This window comes from Salmo salar, chromosome 03, assembly GCF_965601325.2.
Source record: "Salmo salar chromosome 03, fSalSal1, whole genome shotgun sequence".
NCBI classification, from domain to species: Eukaryota; Metazoa; Chordata; class Actinopteri; order Salmoniformes; family Salmonidae; genus Salmo; species Salmo salar.
In genome coordinates this window covers 84,614,264-84,633,546 of record NC_138293.1, presented here as the reverse complement: position 1 = coordinate 84,633,546, position 19,283 = coordinate 84,614,264, and the positions used below count along the sequence as shown (strand labels likewise).

Sequence of the window (19,283 nt, the reverse complement as noted above, 5' to 3'; positions counted from 1 at the left end):
ACAAATTATTATTGGAAAAGTGAAGTTACTGTTAAATATGAACAATGCTCTGTCAAAGCATCTGCCACCAGAGGGGAAATCTCAAGCCGTTTTCTATTCATCCATTTGAGACGTTGTGATTCAGTCACTCAGAGAGATGGAGAGGATTGTCTGAGTCTCTAGAACAGGGCACACACAAACGCACACACACAGACACACACACACACATACAGTTGAAGTCGGAAGTTTACATACACCTTAGCCAAATACATTTAAACTCAGTTTTTCACAATTCCTGATATTTAATCCTACAAAAAATTCCCTCTCTTAGATCAGTTAGGATCACCACTTTATTTTAATGATGTGAAATATCAGAATAATAGTAGAGAGAATGGTTTAATTCAGCTTTTATTTATTTCATCACATTCCCAGTGGGTCAGAAGTTTACATACACTCAATTAGTCTTTGGTAGCATTGCCTTTAAATTGTTTAACATGGGTCAAACGTTTCGGGTAGCCTTCCACAAGCTTCCCACAATAGGTTGGGTGAATTTTGGCCCATTCCTCCTGACAGAGCTGGTGTAACTGAGTCAGGTTTGTAGGCCTCCTTGCTCACACACGCTTTTTCATTTCTGCCCACAAATTTTCTATAGGATTGATGTCAGGGCTTTGTGATGGCCACTCCAATACCTTGAATTTGTTGTCCTTAAACCATTTTGCCACAACTTTGGAAGTATGCTTGGGGTCATTGTCCATTTGGAAGACCTATTTGCGATCAATCTTTAACTTCCTGACTGATGCCTTGAGATGTTGCTTCAATATATCCACAGAAATGTCCTGCCTCATGATGCCATCTATTTTGTGAAGTGCACCAGACCCTCCTGCAGCAAAGCACCCCCACAACATGATGCTGCCACCCCCGTGCTTCACGGTTGGGATGATGTTCTTCGGCTTGCAAGCCACCCCCTTTTTCCTCCAAACATAACGATGGTCATTATGGCCAAACAGTTTTATTTTTGTTTCATCAGACCAGAGGACGATCTTTGTCCCCATGTGCAGTTGCAAACCGTAGTCTAGCTTTTTTATGGCGGTTTTGGAGCAGTGGCTTCTTCCTTGCTGAGCGGCCTTTCAGGTTATGTCGATATAAGACTCATTTTACTGTGGATAGAGATACTTTTGTACCTGTTTCCTCCAGCATCTTCACAAGGTCCTTTGCTGTTGTTCTTGGATTGATTTGCACTTTTCACACCAAAGTACGTTCATCTCTAGGAGACAGAATGCGTCTTCTTCCTGAGCGGTATGATGGCTGTGTCATCCCATGGTGGTAATACTTGCGTACTATTGTTTGTACAGATGAACGTGGTACCTTCAGGCGTTTGGAAATTGCTCCCAAGGATGAACCAGACTTGTGGAGATCTACAAAAATAAATCTGAGGTCTTGGCTGATTTCTTTAGATTTTCCCATGATGTCAAGCAAAGAGGCACTGAGTTTGAAGGTAGGCCTTGAAATACATCCACAGGTACACCTCCTATTGACTCAAATTATGTCAATTAGCCTATCAGAAGCTTCTAAAGCCATGATATCATTTTCTGGAATTTTCCAAGCTGTTTAAAAGCACAGTCAACTTAGTGTATGTACATTTCTGACCCACTGGAATTGTGATACAGTGGATTATAAGTGAAATAATCTGTCTGTTAACAATTGTTGTAAAAATCACTTGTGTCATGCACAAAGTAGATGTCCTAACCGACTTGCCAAAACTATTGTTTGTTAAGAAGACATCTGTGGAGTGGTTGAAAAACAAGTTTCAATGACTCCAACCTAAGTGTATGGTAACTTCCAACTTCAACTGTATTTTGGACAACTGTTACTTTAACTCCGCTACATCCCTAAAGAAAATAAGTCGTTTTTACTTCTACACATTTTCCCTGACTTGTTACATTTCGAATGCTCAGGCAGGACAGCAGTATTTTAATTTAATTTTTTTTACCTTTATTTAACTAGGCAAGTCAGTTAAGAACAAATTCTTATTTTCAATGACGGCCTAGGAACAGTGGGTTAACTGCCCTGTTCAGGGGCAGAACGACAGAGTATGGTCCAATTCCCGCACCTATCAATATAACGTGGTGTCATCCCTACTGCCTCTCATCTGGCGGACTCACTAAACACAAATACTGTGTTTGTAAATTATGTCTGAGTGTTGGAGTTGTCTGATGTTCTGAGTGTCCTTAAATAAAAATGAAATACAATTTGTGCCGTCTGGTTTACTTAATATAGGAAATTTAATGCAAAGCATTTACTTTTACTTTCACTATTTACTCAAGTATGAAAATGTATTACTTTTTCCACCACTGTACTTAAAGAAAAACTCCACCCAAAAACTATCTTTTGGTATTTGCTTCATTAGTCCTTTGTTGACGTAGTCCCAAAATGTTTTGCTTGATACAACTTAAGTTTTCAAGATATTTACATATCTTGAAAACTTAAGTTGTATCAAGCAAAAAACATTTTTTTTAAATAAAGAAATCATCCCGTATGATGAATTTAGCATCATATGATGCATTTAGCATCATATGATGCGAAATGCTTCATACAGGGATGATTTCTGTGACTCTGGATCAGAAGATTGCATGTTTGATCCCATTCGTGGACACTATTTTACTTTAATTTCATTTACCCTATCCCAAACCTTAACCCTTACCTTTACCATATGGAATGAGTGCATTAACTTAATGTTTAAACCCCATCCCAAACCTTAACCCTTACCTTTACCATATGGAATGAGTGCATTAACTTAATGTTTAAACCCCATCCCAAACCTTAACCTTCACCTTAACCATACGGATTGAGTGCCTAAACTTAATGTTTTAACCCCATCCCAAACCTTAACCCTCACCTTAACCATACGGATTGAGTGCCTAAACTTAATGTTTTAACCCTATCCCAAACCTTAACCTTCACCTTAACCAAACGGAATGAGTGCCTAAACTTAACCTTTATGGAACGGTACAGAGCACCAGGAGCAACAAAACACTTTGAAAGGTGCAGTTTGGAGCAACTTCAAAATTTGACGTTTGGAGAACGTGGATGAAGATCTAATTCTGCAGTGAGACTGTGAGATCTTGTTATCCGAAGGTAAAAGTAAGCAGGCAGAAACTGAATAAAAAGTCACATGATGTACTTTATAGATTGACTCATTCTCTAATTTGGGTATTATGGCCTAACCACTGTGAAATTTCACTGGATGGTAATGGTTCAAAACAATGTGTTTATAATAGGACTGCAAGGCATTACCTAAATAGTTCACTGACTATTCACACAGCTGAGAAATTCTTCATGTTGGAAAATCTATTTGAAAAGTTCTCATGTTGATTATGTAAACACTGTAAATACCTAAATAGACTTTTTATTTCATGTCTGTCTCTGTCTGCCTGAGTGTGTGTCTCTGTCAAACACGCATCTCTGAATAACTACTCACACAGAGTAACCTCAACACCGGGCTAAAATAACATGGATTTAGAGCATATACATGTATCATTCTTGTGCAATTCATATCTATAGACTACATTGAGGTTTTTCTTTCATTATTTGTATCTGGAATTAGGGCATAAGCCTAAACTTTAGGGCCTAACTGTACGTGTGCTAAATACACGGCACATGCCAAATGCTTTCAGGAATTTAGGCAAAAAAAGTTCACTTTGATCCACAGAGGCAAAAAGGTCAATGTCGGAGTTGAATTCAAAAAGAGAAAACCTGCGAAATTGTTATCTTAATGAGCATCATAAAAGCTGATAGTATGTATTTCAACCACAAAAAAATATGCATCCAAAAGTCGAACTGAAATCTTATCAGAATCATGTTGGGTCGTTTTCACAGCTTTTAATTCCCTTAAAACCGGTCAAATATTTGGAAATTTTGCATTTTCTCCCGGTCCCTAAAAAACTTTGCTGGGCGAGAGAAGCAGAGATGAAAGAGAAAATTGTGCAGATGTCAACTAGATAGAATGAATGCTTCAATCGATGTATGACATATTTTCTGGTGAGCAAGGTTTTTTTTTGTCTTCTAGGGCAGTGGTTCCCAACCAGTGGTACTAGGACCCCTAGGGGTACTTGGCCTATCTACGGGGGTACTTGAGAACACTCGTGAGACCATAGTACTACTTGTAAAATGCACATAAGGGGGTACTTCAGGGGTACTCCGGGCAGAGCAAAATTCAGTTTATTTTTTTATTTTTTTATTTAACCTTTATTGAACTGACTTGCCTAGTTCAATAAAGGTTAAATCAAAATAAATACAAAATATCAGAATTTTGCTCTGCCCTGAGTACCCCTGAAGTACACCCTTAAGTGCATTTTTCCAGTAGGCCTATGGTCTCACGAGTCTTCTCAAGTACCCCCTGTAGGTAGGCCAATTACCCCTAGGGGTCCTTGGGATACCACACCTAGTTGGTGGTACAGTAACAGAAAAAGGTTGGGAACCATTTTCTATGTTTGCAGGTTAGGGTTTGGTACGGGCCTCAGATTTTCACTTTATCACATAAAGTCGGGCGGTTACAGATGGGTTTTTAGCAATTGCGGGCAGGTGTGGGTGAACAAACGGCTGACCGACGCATTACTTCTGAATACCTTTTCACACAGATGACCAACACAGACTAATCTCATCGCCTGGCAAAACTGAAGCACAATATGAGTATATAAGGAGGTGTGAACTTACTGATTCATGTTTTTGGGGGAATTCGGTGGAAGTCACATGGCTGTCCGTCAGTGTCCTGTTGTTTTGACAGGATTGACAGTTTGCCTTTCTTTGTGGTTGACAGTTAAAACAGTGTTACTTGCAGTTAGTCACAGACATAGACCAGAGTAGTGCAACGAACATACCGGACAGATACAGACCTGCAACTGAGGTAACAGAAAAAGTGCATGTATTTGAGTACGGCTCATAATAATGGCTGGAATGGAGCGAATGGAATGGCACCAAACCATGTGTTTGATGTATTTGATACCATTCCACTCATTCAGCTCCAGCCATTACTACGAGCTCGTCCTCCCCAATAAAGATGCCACCAACCTCCTGTGATTAAATCCAGATAAAGTTGAAGATGATGAACCTAATGCAATGAACTCCATGGATATTGATGATGACGATATTGATGATGATTATGTCAATGTAAGAGCCGTCAAGCCCAACAAGAAGGATGGAGTTGGTGCTCAACATTCAGTATCTTTTCAGTGGTGGTAGAAACCCTCCGGAGTTGGTGCAGTGTGTCTGTGGCTGCTGTGTGCTCTCCTACTGGCTGGGATCATAAATCTGTTAGTCTATCATAGAAACCAAATGACCAGTTACAACAACCTGGCTAAAGAGAGAAACCAGCTGCAAAAAAGCCGTGACAATCTGACTGAAGAGCGAAACCAGCTAGAGACCAGCCACAACAGCCTGATTAAAGAGAGAGACCAGTTACAGAGTGAAACAGAAAGACTGAAAGAGTCTTTAACGGTCAAAGGGTACTGTTCACAAGAATGGATTAAGTTTGACTTTGACTGCTGTTACTACCTCTCCGCTCTGAATGGAAACTGGGAGGAGAGCAGATTGGACCATTGCTTTCAGTTATAAATAACCTCCTTTCTTATTATCTTCTCTTTTGTCCTTCCCTCTCCTCTCTTCACCTCTTATCTGCTCTCCTCTCTTCACCTCTTATCTCCTCTCCTCTCTTCACCTCTTATCTCCTCTCCTCCCTTCACCTCTTATCTCCTCTCCTCCCTTCACCTCTTATCTCCTCTCCTCTCTTCTGTTCTCTCAATTCTTCTCCCCTGTTCTCCTCATTTCTTACCCTCTCCTCCCCTTTAATTTCCTTTCCCCTTCTCCTCTCCCCTCCCCTCTGCATCTGAAGCCCCAGATCCATTCTACCAGTCGACGCTGTATCAGAGCAGCTGGTGTCTCTTGGTGAACCACAGGTGGCACCAAACACACATCCTGTAGGCAACCTCCTATCAATTCAGGTTCAACCCAGAGAGAGAGAGCTTTGGGAAATATTTTCCTACTCATCTTAGACATCTCTCTCTTGCTCATGCACACGCACGCACGCACACACACCCGAAAGGGTTGAAAGCAAAGGGTCAGCCGCGGTGCAGCGCCTTTGTAAAAAGCAGAAGTGAAAGGTCTTTTAATGCGCTCTCTCTGCCTCTCTTTCTCGTAAAATGTATATATGACCATCTAGCATGGTTTCTGCTATATTCCCCTGCCAGCTACTTCTCTCCAACAAATCCTATTAAAGCTATTCTCATGCACATACACACACACATCCAGGCTATTCCCATCCGGCCGTGATTGGGAGTCCCATAGGGCGGCACACAATTGGCCCAGTGTCATCCGGGTTTAGCCGGGGAAGACGGTCATTGAATTTGTTTTTAACTGACTTGCCTAGTTAAATAAAGGTTAAATGAAAAACAAATAAAATAAAATATACTGCTCAAAAAAATAAAGGGAACACTTAATCAACACATCCTAGATCTGAATGAAATAAATAATCTTATGAAATACTTTTTTCTTTACATAGTTGAATGTGCTGACAACAAAATCACATAAAAATAATCAATGGAAATCCAATTTATCAACCCATGGAGGTCTGGATTTGGAGTCACACTCAAAATTAAAGTGGAAAACCACACTACAGGCTGATCCAACTTTGATGTAATGTCCTTAAGACAAGTCAAAATGAGGCTCAGTAGTGTGGGTGGCCTCCACGTGCCTGTTTGACCTCCCTACAACGCCTACGCATGCTCCTGATTAGGTGGCAGATGGTCTCCTGAGGGATCTCCTCCCAGACCTGGACTAAAGCATCCGCCAACTTCTGGACAGTCTGTGGTGCAACGTGGCGTTGGTGGATGGAGCGAGACATGATGTCCCAGATGTGCTCAATTGGATTCAGGTCTGGGAAACGGGCGGGCCAGTCCATAGCATCAATGCCTTCCTCTTGCAGGAACTGCTGACACACTCCAGCCACATGAGGTCTAGCATTGTCTTGCAATAGGAGAAACCCAGGGCCAACCGCACCAGCATATGGTCTCACAAGGGGTCTGAGGATCTCATCTCGGTACCTAATGGCAGTCAGGCTACTTCTGGCGAGCACATGGAGGGCTGTGCGGCCCCCCAAAGAAATGCCACCCCACACCATGACTGACCCACCGCCAAACCGGTCATGCTGGAGGATGTTGCAGGCAGCAGAACGTTCTCCACGGCGTCTCCAGACTCTGTCACGTCTGTCACGTGCTCAGTGTGAACCTGCTTTCATCTGTGAAGAGCACAGGGCGCCAGTGGCGAATTTGCCAATCTTGGTGTTCTCTGGCAAATGCCAAACGTCCTGCACGGTGTTGGGCTGTAAGCACAACCCCCACCTGTGGACGTCGGGCCCTCATACCACCCTCATGGAGTCTGTTTCTGACCGTTTGAGCAGACACATGCACATTTGTGGCCTGCTGGAGGTCATTTTGCAGGGCTCTGGCAGTGCTTCTCCTGCTCCTCCTTGCCCAAAGGCGGAGGTAGCGGTCCTGCTGCTGGGTTGTTGCCCTCCTACGGCCTCCTCCACATCTCCTGATGTACTGGCCTGTCTCCTGGTAGCGCCTCCATGCTCTGGACACTACGCTGACAGACACAGCAAACCTTCTTGCCACAGTTCGCATTGATGTGCCATCCTGGATGAGCTGCACTACCTGAGCCACTTGTGTGGGTTGTAGACTCCGTCTCATGCCACCACTATAGTGAAAGCACCGCCAGCATTCAAAAGTGACCAAAACATCAGCCAGGAAGCATAGGAACTGAGAAGTGGTCTGTGGTCCCCACCTGCAGAACCACTCCTTTATTGGGGGTGTCTTAATAATTGCCTATAATTTCCACCTGTTGTCTATTCCATTTGCACAACAGCATGTGAAATGTATTGTCAATCAGTGTTGCTTCCTAAGTGGACAGTTTGATTTCACAGAAGTGTGATTGACTTGGAGTTACATTGTGTTGTTTAAGTGTTCCCTTTATTTTTTTGAGCAGTGTACATTTACTCCTATCAGCCATTGGAGAGCTGACTGACAGTTTGAGAGAGTGGATTAAGATAATACATAATGGTTAAAGATTTGCCCCTATTTTTCTGTTATTGGTAATGGACACTTGACCTAGGGCTCTCATTCTTAAAGACACAAATCTCTGTATCTCAACACCTGCACATTGTTTGCACGCACTCAAATGCACACATGCATGTGTACAATTAGGCTGTAGACAGGGTGCCAGGTTAGACACTGGCACACATGACTGCAGGCACGCAGACACGCACACACACACACACACACACACACACACACACACACACACACACACACACACACACACACACACACACACACACACACACACACACACACACACACACACACACACACACACACACAGAGAGAGAGAGAGAGAGATGGCATTGTTTAATGTAAGTGACTAAGTGGTGTTTGACCTGTGTTTCGTGAAGTAAAAAGACAGACAGACAGACAGACAGACAGACAGACAGACAGACAGACAGACAGACAGACAGACAGACAGACAGACAGACAGCGACAGACAGACAGACAGCGACAGACAGACAGACAGACAGACAGACAGACAGACAGACAGGACAGACAGCGCGCGCGCGCGCGCTGGAGTAGAACTCTGGGGACAGGCCCAGTTTAGTCTCTCTGTCACTGCTTCACATAGTAGCCTGACTCAGCCACCAGGAGAGACAGAGAGCAAGAGAGAGAGATAGCGAGAGGGAGAGAGAGAGAGATAGCGAGAGAGAGAGATAGTGAGAGGGAGAGAGAGAGAGAGGAAGGCAAGCTGAACAAGAATTTGATTGGGCTCCCTTGGAGGGCCATTGCTGAGGTTGAGGATGCCTGGTTGTCCCTTATGGATGAACCCTGCTTGTGCTCCTATCGAGCGCTCTAAAAGCCTCCACTTATAGGATCATCATGTGTGCCAACAGCCATGCAGCATGGAACACCAACCAGCGTGGAACACCAGCCAGAATGGAAAACCAGCCAGCATGGAACACCACGCAGTGTGGAACACCACCCAGCGTGGAACACCAGCCAGAATGGAAAACCAGCCAGCATGGAACACCACCCAGTGTGGAACACCACCCAGCGTGGAACACCAGCCAGAATGGAAAACCAGCCAGCATGGAACACCACCCAGTGTGGAACACCAACCAGCGTGGAACACCAACCAGCGTGGAACACCAGCCAGAATGGAAAACCAGCCAGCATGGCACACCACCCAGCATGGAACACCAATCAGTGTGGAACACCAGCCAGAATGGAACATCAGTTAGAGTGTAACACAATGCAGCATGGAACACCAGCTAGAGTGGAACACAATGCAGCATGGAACACCAGCTAGAGTGGAACACCATGCAGCATGGAACACCAGCTAGAGTGGAACACAATGCAGCATGGAACACCAGCTAGAGTGGAACACCATGCAGCATGGAACACCAGCTAGAGTGGAACACCATGCAGCATGGAACACCAGCTAGAGTGGAACACAATGCAGCATGGAACACCAGCTAGAGTGGAAACAATGCAGCCTGGAACATCAGCTAGAGTGTAACACAATGCAGCATGGAACACCAGCTAGAGTGGAACACCATGCAGCATGGAACACCAGCTAGAGTGGAACACCATGCAGCATAGAACACCAGCTAGAGTGGAACACCATGCAGCATGGAACACCAGCTAGAGTGGAACACAATGCAGCATGGAACACCAGCTAGAGTGGAACACCATGCAGCATAGAACACCAGCTAGAGTGGAACACCATGCAGCATGGAACACCAGCTAGAGTGGAAACAATGCAGCATTGAACAAACAGAGGTTTAACACTGCTTAAGGACAGGCAGCTCCATGTCTCTGTCTGTCTGTCTGTCTGTCTGTCTGTCTGTCTGTCTCGCTCTGTCTGCCTGACTGTCTCTGTCTGTCTCTGTCTGTCTCGCTCTGTCTGCGTGACTGTCTCTATATGCCTGTCATTTGAAGTGAAATAGTACATAGTATCCTTGTAAAGATAATGAATATGAGGTTATAAAGTGCTGAAGTTCCTCTTTAAACGAAGTTGGCCACCGGAGTTTCACATGGTGTGAAGCAAACTATTAAAATCTTCTGAGAAAGACTCAAACATACATTTCCCACACCAGGCAGGTATTAACTGATAAGCCACAGAAAGTGAACCTTTTGCAAAGAGATATGCGTCACGAACTATGAAGCATACATTGCGTTCAATGCAAGAAGATATGCATCAAGAGTATTGATGCACAAGTCAATAGATTGTGTTCACTGCAAAGAAGTTGGTGATAAAGCTGCAATGGGTGAGAGACACAGACAGGCAGACAGAGAGACAGACAGACAGACAGACAGACAGACAGACAGACAGACAGACAGACAGACAGACAGACAGACAGACAGACAGACAGACAGACAGACAGACAGACAGACAGACAGACAGACAGACAGACAGACAGACAGACAGACAGACAGACAGACAGACAGACAGACAGACAGTATACATGGAGTAGAACCCTGTGTACGTGCAGAGAGATAATGAAGGACTATGTTGATCAAATCTAACCAAAGTTTATTTGTCACATGCACAGAATGCAGCGGGTATAACGGTACAATGAAATGCTGACTTAAAGCTCTTCCTCAATAGTGCAGAATAAATGTAAGGCAGCAAAAGTAACACAAATAGACAAGAGCAAAATAGTAAATAAAAAAAGCCAAGGTAATACAATATTTAATAAATGAACACAAGAACTGACCCTTATATAACAATGTGAAACAGTGTGCAGGAACACTGTGGAGGTAGATCAATAGGCTCAGCAGCAGGGTGAAGAGTATGTGTGTGAGCGTGTCTGTGAGTGTGTATCTGAGCGTGTGTGTGTGTTCGTATGTGTGTGTGCGTGACAGTGTGGTCGGTATGGGTGCAGTTAGACTGCCAGTGATAACTGCATGAAAATAGGTGTTTCCGGGTATTTTCCCAACTGTACACATTCAGTGAAATTTATTGTGAGCGGGAGCACACTCCTGACCACGCACTGGCACAAGTATTTCCGGGATCATACACTCCTGATGTAAAAAAAAGGCCATTAGTTTGCACCTGACCTTTCCCAGAGTCCCGTTAGGGTGGATATCTCTCCATCTCAGCTGTCAATCAGAACTCTGAAGTTTCAGCCAATCAGCATGCCGAATGCACATTCGGACACTGCACCCGCCCACTCTAGCTCAGAGTGTTTATGTCGTTCTAAGAAGAAGACGCAAGTTTTGGCTTGCTACCAAGGTTTTTCATTGTGTTTACTAGGAAGATTGTGCATGCATCCAAGAAAGTGAGTTGTGGGGTTTATTGTTGGGATGTTTAATGCTACGCAATGATGATTGACTGCAAGTAATTTACCTTAAGTTACCTTGTCACATCTGTAACTGTATTAAAGTAATGTTCTTATCCTGCAGCTTATGTATATTTCAGATACTCCATGTTGTTTACATTGCATAAGTGCCAGTATCGCCTTGATTGCATGAGCCTAGATGCATGAGCCTAGATGCATATTTGTCTAGAGTAATTTATATAGTCTCTATACCCATGCTACCGCAGCGTTTTCATAGTAGCCATTATTGTTGCCATGTGCAGGTGCCGGAGCAAGCCTCTAGAACAGTCTAGATTAGAAGTTTCAGAACTGGAGCTCGTGCAGGTGCAGTATAATTTATGACCCCAGAGACAGATCTGATAAGATCCCCATCAGGCCTGAGAGAGAGGGACATATATCTAGCCTGTCAGACTAATTAGTTCTCTCTCTCCAGTGAGATGTTTCTCCACATGTTGATATGCTGTGTGAATATCCCTGTTCAGGTGTAATGTTAGGACATTCCTTCCTGTGTAGATCTTCCTATTGTTTAGTTTCCAACACTGTGTATCTGTTCTTATCTTTCAGAATCACAAGTCCATTTCTAACTGTAACCACAAAGATACTTCAATGATGTGTGTGGGTTTGTGCAACTGTCTGGTGGTGACCTAAAGAATAAAGCTCTGGATATGAAAACATCTGCCTGCTTTCTGCCGGACTGCCTGGAGTGGGTCAGACCAAAGTACAGTCAGCATTGTCATTAGCTGGTGAGGGTTCAGAAGCCAACCGCTCAGATGGCTCCAGATGGCAGTGTTTACATCCTGTTACTCGTTAACCTCTTACATCTAGGCGTTCCGCTAGTGGAACCCCGTTCCGCCAGCGGAACCCCTAGCCAACAGCCAATGGGATCGCATGGCGCGAAATACAAAACCTCAAAAATCCAATAATTTCAATTTTTCAAACATCCATTTTACACCATTTGAAAGAAACCTCTCCTGAATCCAACCACGTTGCCCGATTTCAAAAAGGCTTTACACCGAAAGCAAAACATTAGATTATGTTAGGAGAGTACATAGACCAAAATAACCACACAGCCATTTTCCAAGCAAGCATATATGTCAATAAAACCCAAAACAGCTTCCCTTATCAGTTACCCTCCCCAGGACATGTTGCCCTCCTGCTCCTCCCATGCTGTATCTTCCTCAGCTGGGGCATGCAAAGCTCCCTGTTACCCAGAGGACCCCCATGCACCTCCTCAAGACAGCTATCACATGGGTCGCCCACGTACCCCCCTACTGCCCCCTTATATCCTAATGAGCCCCAGGTCTACCCCACATATGCAATGCCACCCCCTTCACTCCAGGACGAGCAGCCCCCTCTGGCAGACCGGTACAGAGAGAAGGACTAGGACAGAGCGGGACAGGGACTCAGGAGTGAGGTATGGTGCCAGTAGGATCGGCTCTAGAAGGTCATCTTACCAGGAGGCCAACTCTTCCTCAAATGATTCGCACCACTCGGAGTGAGAGTGAGGGGAGAGGGGCTACAGACGGGACAGCCTGGGCTCCAGAGATCACTGCAGACATCGTAACCACCACTCACACAACCGCAGCAGCAGAGCAGCCATGACCGGGACAGCAGGAACAGAAACAGAGACTACTCCAACAGCTCCGATCCCACCACACCCCTCTGCTTCCCCCACTGCACCCTCCCCTCCTGCAGCCTCTGTGATAGCCCAGGACTGTGGCCAGGATGGCCCGGCCAAGCCCAAACTCCATGTGTATCTAGGGCTGAGCGATGTGGCCAAAATATCATATAACTGTATTTTTGATGGTATGTTGGTTTTTGATGTTTCTGAATACTAATAAAGTTATAAATATGCTTTATGGGTAGTACATGGCCCTAGGCTGGCAACAAATTAATTCTAAGTGGTTTTAATGTGCTTTCTCCATTCTGATTGCTTTGCTGTTCAACCAAACTTCAACCAAAAATAATAGAAAGACAAAATGAACTATTTGTAGAACATTGCATAGGAATCTAAATCCTATTTTTGTAACCTCTTACTCTGGTTATCGACCAATGATTTCCATTTGCATAGTTATTTGTTCAATTCTAGAATTCACTTCCAGGATTTGAATACATTTCTTCATTTCCTGCTCTGATTCATCAGTCACACACTGTCATGTTTCTTTTGTCTTACAATGCCTTGCAAAAGTATTCATATCCAAGGGATTTCTTCACATTGTATTGTTACAAAGTGGGATTAAAATGGATAACATTTTAATCAACAATCTACACAAAATACTCGGTAATGTCAAAGTAGAAGAAAAAATGTACCTTTTTAAAGATTGATAAATACGACTAGATTTTAGTTATTTGATAAGTGTTCAGCTCTCTGAGTCAATACATATTTGGCAGAAGATTACAGCTGTGATTCTTCTTGGGTAAGTGTCTAAGAGCGGTATACATATTTCCCATTATATTAGCCCATTATTCTTTTCGTAATTCTTCAAGCTCTGTCTGTCACGTCCTGACCAGTAAAAGGAGTTATTTGTTATTGTAGTTTGGTCAGGGCGTGGCAGGGGTTGTTTGTTTTGTGTGTTTCGGTTTTTTTTGTTTATATTCCATGTATAGTCTATGTACCCTACAGGACTGTTTTTCGTCGTTCTTTTGTTCAGTGTTCATTTCTTTAATAACTCAAGAAGATGATTCACATCCCCGCTGCAGTTTGGTCCGATCATTACGACGCATATGACAGAACCACCCACCATAAGAGGACCAAGCAGCGGAGGAAGGAGCAGCAGGAGGAGTATAAGGAGTCATGGACCTGGGAGGAGATACTAGCTGGAGAAGGACCATGGAGGAAGGCTGGAGAGGACCGGGAACGTTATGCAGGAACACGGCTGGCAAGGAAGCCTGAGAGGCAGCTCCCCCCAAATAATTTGGGGGGGCAGACGGGAAGATTGGCTAGGTCAGGCAATAGACCTGAGCCAACTCCCCATGCTTATTATGGGGAGCGTTTGGCGGTGAGAGCACCGTTCTACGCGGAAGTGCGCAAGGTCTCGCCCATCCGCACGCACAGTCCGGTGCGAGTGATACCAGCCCCCCCGCAGGTGCCGTGCTAGAGTGGGCATCCAGCCAGGGAGAAGTATGCCTGCGCAATACATCTGGCCACCAGTGCATCTCCTGGGCCCAGGCTACCCTGCGCCTGCTCTACGCACGGCAGCCATCTTGACTCAGCACAGCCCAGTTCGCCCTGTGCCAGTACTCCACCCGTGCCAGGCTACAGAAAAAATCCAGCCAGGACAGGTTGTGCAGTCTGTGCGCTCCAGACCTCCAGTGCGTAGTCAAGGCCCCATGTATCCAGTTCCTGCTCCTCGCACTAGCCCTGTGGTGCGCATCCCTAGTCTGGCACCTCCAAAGCCAGCCCCACGCACCAGGCCTTTGGTGCGCCTGCCCAGTCCAGTACGTCCTGTTCCTGCTCCTCGCACTAGCCCTGTGGTGCGTGTCACTAGTCTGGCGCCTCCAAAGCCAGCCCCACGCACCAGGCCTTTAGTGCGCCTGCCCAGTCCAGTACATCCTGTTCCTGTCCTCGCACTAGCCCTGTGGTAAATGTCACTAGTCTGGCGCCTCCAAAGCCAGCCCCACACACCAGGCCTTTAGTATGCCTGCCCAGTCCAGTTTGTCCTGCTCCTGCTCCTCGCACTAGCCCTGTGGTGCATGTCACTAGTCTTGCGCCTCCAAAGCCAGTCCCACGCATTAGGCCTTCAGTGCGCTGTCCCCGTCTAGAGCTTCCGGCAACAGTTGCCCCGTCTAGAGCTTCTGGTGACAGTTCCCCGTCCAGTGCTTCCGGCAACGTCCTACAGTCCGGAACCGACAAAGACGGCCCACAGTCCAGAACCGACAGAGACGGCCCACAGTCCGGCGCAGCCAGAGTCGCCCGCCAGTCCGGCGCAGCCAGAGTCGCCCGCCAGTCCGGCGCAGCCAGAGTCGCCCGCCAGTCCGGCGCAGCCAGAGTCGCCCGCCAGTCCGGCGCAGCCAGAGTCGCCCCTCAGCCCAGAGCCTTCAGCGGTGGGCTACAGCCCTGAGCCTTCAGCAGTGGTGGACAGGTTAGAGTGGGGATTAAGCCCAGAGCCAGAGCCACCTCCGTGGGGGGAGGTTTGGGAAGAGGGGTGTAGCACAGGAACCGGCCACCCTCCCTTCCCCCCCTTTATTTTGGGGTTATTGTTTTGTTCGTTTTTTGTTTCAGGTGCATCCAGGTGAGTTCATCTCCCAGTGTCTGGTGTAAAGCAGACTGAAGCAGGTTTTCCTCTAGGATTTTGCCTGTGCTAAGCTCCATTCCGTTTCCCGATGTCAAGCATACCCATACCATGATGCAGCCACCACCATGCTTGAAAATAAGGAGGCAGTTACTCAGTTATGTGTTGTGTTGGATTTGCCCCAAACATACTATAAGGCTTTGCGTTTATGACAAAAAGTGAATGAATTTTCCCTGTTCAGTTCAGAAGGACGACTATCTTTGATGTGTCTGGGTGGTTTAATACATAATGCAAAGCATAATAATTAACTTGACCATGCTTAAAGAGATATTCAATGTCTGATTTGTTATTGTTAACCATCTACAGTACCAAACACTGCCCTTTTTATGAGGCTTTTGAAAGTCGTTGTAGTTGCATCTAGCTTGAAATATCAATACCTGACTGAGGGACCTTATAGGGAAGGACACTCAACATGCACAGCACTTACCCAAATGGCTGATGATTGGCTGAGAGAAATTGATGATAAAATGATTGTGGGGGTTGTCTTGTTAGACTCAGTACAGATTCTGACATTTTCGATCATAGTCTGCTGCTGGAAAAATGTATGTGATACGGCTTTACACCCCCTACTATAATGTGGATAAAGAGTTACCTGTCTAACAGAACACAGAGGGTGTTCTTTAATGGAAGCCTCTCAAATATAATCCAGTTAGAATCAGGAATTCCCCAGGTAGCTGTTCAGGCCCCTTGCTTTTTTCCATTTTTACTAACGACATGCCACCGACTTTGAGTAAAGCCAGAGTGTCTATGTATATGGATGACTCAACACTACACGATGAGACAGCCTATCGGGAGGAGGTCAGAGACCTGGCCAGGTGGTGCCAGAATAACAACCTATCCCTCAACGTAACCAAGACTAAGGATATGATTGTGGACTACAGGAAAAGGAAGACTGAGCACGCCCCCATTCTCATCAACGGGGCTGTAGTGGAGCAGGTTGAGAGCTTCAAGTTCCTTGGTGTCCACATCAACAACAAACTAGAATGGTCCAAGCACACCAAGACAGTCGTGAAGAGGGCACGACAAAGCCTATTCCCCCTCAGGAAACTAAAAAGATTTGGCATGGGTCCTGAGATCCTCAAAAGGTTCTACAGCTGCAACATCGAGAGCATCTTGACTGGTTGCAATACTGCCTGGTACGACAATTGCCTATCATCCAGGACCTCTACACCAGGCAGTCTCAGAGGAAGGCCCTAAAAATTGTCAAAGACCCCAGCCACCCCAGTCATAGACTGTTCTCTCTACTACCGCATGGCAAGCGGTACCGGAATGCCAAGTCTAGGACAAAAAGGCTTCTCAACAGTTTTTACCCCCAAGCCATAAGACTCCTGAACAGGTAATCAAATGGCTACCCGGACTATTTGCATTGTGTGCCCCCCCCAACCCCTCTTTTTACGCTGCTGCTACTCTCTGTTTATCATATATGCATAGTCATTTTAACTATACATAAATGTACATACTACCACAATTGGGCCGACCAACCAGTGCTCCCGCACATTGGCTAACCGGGCTATCTGCATTGTGTCCCGCCACCTACCACCCGCAAACTTCTCTTTTACGCTACTGCTACTCTCTGTTCATCATATATGCATAGTCACTTTAACCATATCTACATGTACATACTACCTCAATCAGCCTGACTAACCGGTGCCTGTATGTAGCCTCGCTACTTTTATAACCTCGCAACTGTATATAGCCTCGCCGCTGTTATTTTTCACTGTCTTTTTACTATTGTTTTATATCTTTACTTACTTATTGTTCACCTAATACCTTTTTTGCACTATTGGTTAGAGCCTGTAAGTAAGCATTTCACTTTTGTATTCGGCGCACGTGACAAATAAACGTTGATTTGATTTATACACGGCAGCTACTACAGCGACTGAAATGACAACTACACTCAACAAAGAGCTGCAGTTAGTTTCAGAGTGGGTGGCAAGGAACACGTTTGCCCTAAATATTTCTAAAACTAAAAACACTGTATTTGGAACAAAATACTCACTAAACCCTAAACCCCAAATAAATCTTGTAATAAATAATGTGGAAATTGAGCAAGTTGTGATGACTAAACTGTTTGGAGTAACCCTAGATTGCGAACTGTCATGGTCAAAACATATTGATGCAGTAGTAGCTAAGATGGGGAGAAGTCTGTCTGTAATAAAGCGATGCTCTGCCAACACTATCAACAAGGCAGGTCCTACAGACCCTAGTTTTGTCGTACCTTGACTACTGTTCAGTCGTGTGGTCAGGTGCCACAAAAAAGGACTGCAATTGCAATTGGCTCAGAACAGGGCAGCACGGCTGGCCCTTGGATGTACACAGAGAGCTAATATTAATAATATGCACGTCAATCTCTCCTGGCTGAAAGTGGAGGAGAGATTGACTTCATCGCTGCTTTTATTTATGAAAGGTATTGACATGTTGAATGCACCGAGCTGTCTGTCTAAATTATGGGCACACAGCTCAGACACCCATGCATACCCCACAAGACATGCCACAAGAGGTCTCTTCACAGTCCCCAAGTCCAGAACAGACTGTGGGAGTCACACAGTACTACATAGAGCCATGACAACATGGAACTCTATTCCACATCAAGTAACTGACGCAAGCTGTAAAATTAGATTTAAAAAAACAGATAAAAAAAACACAGCAGGGAACAGCGGGGACTGTGAAGCAACACAAACATTGGCACACACATGCACACACACGATAACATACACACTATACATACACATGGATTTAGTACTGTAGATATGTGGTAGTGGTGTAGTAGGGGTCTGAGGGCACACAGTGTGTTGTGAAATCTGTGAATGTATTGTAATGTTTTTAAAATTGTATAAACTGCCTTAATTTTGCTGGACCCCAGGAAATGGGGATCCATAATAAATACAAATACCTTACAGATGTTGAATGTATGGGAGACAAAGGAAAGGTTAGTCATTCAAAAATCATGTCAACCCCTATTATTTCACACAGAGTGAGCCCATTTAACTTATTATGCGATTTGTTAAGCCAAAATGTAGGCTTGCCTTAACAAAGGGGCTGAATACATATGCAATGACTATATTTTAGTTATTTAATTTCTATTCAACTTTTGAAAAAATGGAAACATGTTCTTTTACTTTCAGAGTAGTTTGTAAAAATTGTTGACAAAAAAATACAATTAAATACATTTGAATCCCAATTTGTAACACAATAAAATATGAAAAAATGTAATAATTTTGCAAGGCCTCCATAAATAAAGAATAAAATAAAAAAACATTTGACAGAATTATTATTCTCCTATTTGACTGCATTCATTTTCTGCCTTCAATTGCAGTTCTTACTTTCACCACTAGGAGTAGTTGCCACTAGGGGGTCTTTACTCCCAAACTTGTTGACTCTGTTAACTAAAGGTAGCAGCAGAGACTGAAGAGGAAACAAGATAACTGCGAGTGGGGTTTTTCAGGACACAGTATTTTCACTCCAATTTGATACTAAGTGATTTTCATAGCAGGTTAGGCGAGCATTTTCGTTTACAAGAATATTGCCTGTTAACGGTTAGCAAAATCAGGTGAATTACCTCAAAGTTAACTTGTTTTGACATTGCGTTG

General features: G+C 44.6%; 1 long non-coding RNA gene across 1 annotated transcript; it reads left to right on the top strand.

Annotated features, from left to right (window-relative positions):
- Positions 1–11,272: 11,272 nt before the first annotated feature.
- On the top strand, positions 11,273–13,658 carry LOC123741902 (uncharacterized). Its single transcript, XR_006769425.2, has 2 exons — positions 11,273–11,362; positions 11,966–13,658. It is a non-coding gene; the product is annotated as an uncharacterized LOC123741902 (long non-coding RNA).
- Positions 13,659–19,283: the final 5,625 nt, after the last annotated feature.